Genomic DNA, 3317 nt, shown 5'->3' on the forward strand with positions numbered 1-3317 from the left:
TAGTAACTATAGGGGATTTCCTTCTGTCTTGTTTTTACAAGCCAACATTATTCTCACTATTTTATTTCACTTTATTGTTTTTTCTTCAATGTTCTGTTTTGATTGTTTTTATTATGTCTGATGGTATGGGCAGCAATTTTGAAGCTAACAAAAAACATTATGGTAATCATTGTTGATTTCCTATCATCCTGTTTTGAAATTCTATATCACTTTCACTGTTTTGTTTTGATTGTTTTATTCTGTTTTATTTTGTTTAGTTTTATTCTCTTCAAAGTAAAATTTTAACTGTCCATGAATCAAGGCCAGCAGCTTCTTGACGCTGTTGGTTTCAAGCAGGAGCCTAAAGAGATGTCTTTCTGTGGTCTGTTGGCCATTTCAGAACTTGAGCAGTGAAATGGTCAATTCATTAGAAAGAAACAGCTTGAAGCAACCCCTCTCCTGCTCCCCACGAGCAGCTGTGAGCATGGCAGGCTTTGGTGGCCCAGGACAGGAGCCACTGGAGTTTCCTGGGACCCACCCCATGCTGGGACCTGGAGCACCGGGAAACCAAGCAACCCCTCCCCCTCTGCCTGTTTTGTTTTGTTGAACTTCAATATACATGAAAATATGGATAGCTATTTTGAAGAGAATGAGAGACTCTCTGACAGCCATTAGTGACTTCCCTATTGTCTGGTTTTGAAGGCCTAAAACACCTTCCTCATTTTGTTCAGATCAGTTTTATACTATATTGTTTTGTATGAATTCTCTGTATGCAAAGACATGGACAACTATTTGGAAGAAAACAAGAGACAATATGATAGCAAAGATCTCAGGTTATCTAGCTTTAAATTTATATCTCTTACATTACTTTCTTATGTCCTATTTTGTTGTGTTTAATTTTATCCCCTTTAAAATAAAAATAAAAATAAAATGTAAAAAAGAGTACAGTTTCAAGGTACATCCATTTAGCTAGAAATGTCTCAAATTTATGCTAACTATGGTTGAAGAGTACTCCTTTGTATATTTTTAAAAATCATCTTTATCGGGGCTGGAGATTTAGCTCAGCAGCATAAGCGCCTGCCTTGCAAGCAGGCAGTCATGGGTTCAATCCCTGGTACCGATGAAAAGGAAAAAGACCAAAAAAAAAATCATCTTTATCCATTTATCAATTGATGGGTATTTGAGCTGTTGCCAAGATTTAGCTATTACAAAGTGTGCCCCTACAATCATGGATGTGCATATATCACTGTGACATGATGCCTTTAGTTCTTTCTGGGAGATACCAAAAAGGGAAAGAAAAAATAAAACAACATTTCATAACAAAATAATAGAAGAGTTGTTTTACTTTATCCTATAAAATAAAAGAAAAATAAGATGAGATCTCAGTTGTTGATTCTTTGTGATAGTTCCTGGGTGGAGTTTTATTCATAAAGCTTTTGCCGACACCAATGTCATTAAGAGTTCTACCTATTCTATCTTCCAGCAGATTGTGTGCTTCTGTTTCACTAGTTAGATCTTTGATCCACTTCTAATTTAGTTTAGAGGGTGGGGAAGATATGGGTCTAATTAAAACTTTGGCATGTGGAGAGCCAGTTTTCCCAGCACCATTTATTAAAGACGCCAGCTTTCTTCCAGTGAAGGTGTTTGGCCTCTTTGTCAAAGATAAGGTGGCTGAATATATCTGGAGTTGTTTCTGCATCTTCTCATCTGTTCCACTGATCCTCAGATCTGTTTTTGTTTTGTTTTTGTTCTTTCATTTTGTTTTGTTTTGGTTTGGGTTTGGGCTTTTTGCCACTACCATGCTGATTTTAATCATAGTGCTTTGTAGTATAATTTCAAGTCAGAGACTGTGAATCCCCTTTCCTTGCCTTTGTTGGCTGGATTTGCCTTTGCTTTCTCAGTCTCTTCTGGTTTCAAATTAATTTTAGGATTGTTTTCTCTAATTCTGTGAGATATACTATTGGAATTTTGATTGGGATTGCATTAAATCTGTATAACAATTTTGGGAGGATGGCCATGTTCACTATATAGGTTCTTCTCACCTAAGACAAGATATATCATTCCATTTACAGATATTCTTTTCAATCTCCTTTTTCAGAGAACTGTAGTTTTCTTCTTTTTTCTAATCCATTTTATTTTAAAGAGAAATAAAATAAAATAAAAACAATTTCAAAACATGAAAATTAGGAGGTAACAATGTTACATACTTTGCATGTTGTTATCTTTAACCAATTACTTGAAGTAGAAGATATCTGCATTTTATTGTCTCAACAATACTAGCATAAACTTTTCTCTTTAATGAACTCAGAGAAATCAGTAGTATAACTATCTTAATTATCACATATATTGTTTCTTCCAGCTTCTTACACTAGTGAGACAATATGATATTTACATACACATGTCTTATTTACTTCACTTATGAGTATGGTCTCAAATTGCATCCATTTACCAATAAAAGTCTCAAGCTTATTCTTCTTTATGGCCAAGTAGTATTCCACTGTATTAAAAATATCACATTGTTTTTATCCATTCTTCAGTTGATGGGCATTTGGGTTGTTTCTAAGATCTAGCTAATATAAACTGTGCTGCTACATACATGGATCATGTATCTAGCACATGTATCATTGTTGTATGATGTTTTTAATTCTTTTGGGAAGATACCCAGAAGGGAAATAGCCAGGTCAAATGGGACCTCCAATCCTAGTTTTTTTGAGGCATCCCCACACTGATTTCCACAGTGGATGCACCAGTCTGCACTCCAAAAATAGTGGAGAATTATTCCTTTATTCCCACAGTGCCTCCAGCATTTTCATTTCTTGATTTCATGATAATAGCCATTCTTTTCGGGTGAGGTAGAATCTCAGTTTTAACTTGCATCTCTCAAATGACCAGTGATGTTGAACATTTTTTCATGTATTTATTGCCACATGTATTTTTTCATTGAGAAGTGTGTATGCATCTCATAATCCCATTTTTGGATTGGGTCTCTAAGTCTGGGAGGACTGACATTTTTAGTTTTTATATGTTCTTGATAATAATCCTTGTCTGAGGAACAGCTGGTAAACGTTTCCCACAGTGTGGGTTGTCTCTTCACTCTGTGGTTTCTCTTGCTGTGAATAAGCTTTTCAATAAGTAGAGATCCCAGTTGTTGATTCTTTTTGATAGATCCTGTGTGACGGGGGTTTTGTTCAGTCTCTGCCTACACCAATGTCATCAAGAGTTTTAACTACTGTACTGTCCAGATGATTTAAAGTTTCTGTTTTAATATTTAGATCTTTGATCCATTCTGAATTTAGTTTGGTTCATAGTGAAAGATATAGGTTCAACTTTAATGTTAG

At 35.2% G+C, this 3317-nt stretch overlaps 1 non-coding gene across 1 annotated transcript; it reads left to right on the forward strand.

Moving 5' to 3' along the window:
- The first annotated feature begins 285 nt into the window (after positions 1 to 285).
- Positions 286 to 422, forward strand: LOC111754013 (small nucleolar RNA SNORA2/SNORA34 family). Its single transcript, XR_002788750.1, has one exon. It is a non-coding gene; the product is annotated as a small nucleolar RNA SNORA2/SNORA34 family (small nucleolar RNA).
- Positions 423 to 3317: the final 2895 nt, after the last annotated feature.

The sequence above is a fragment of the Cavia porcellus genome, unplaced genomic scaffold (genome assembly GCF_034190915.1).
Source record: "Cavia porcellus strain 051 isolate PalLab524CR breed Dunkin Hartley unplaced genomic scaffold, mCavPor4.1 scaffold_16, whole genome shotgun sequence".
NCBI classification, from domain to species: domain Eukaryota; kingdom Metazoa; phylum Chordata; class Mammalia; order Rodentia; family Caviidae; genus Cavia; species Cavia porcellus.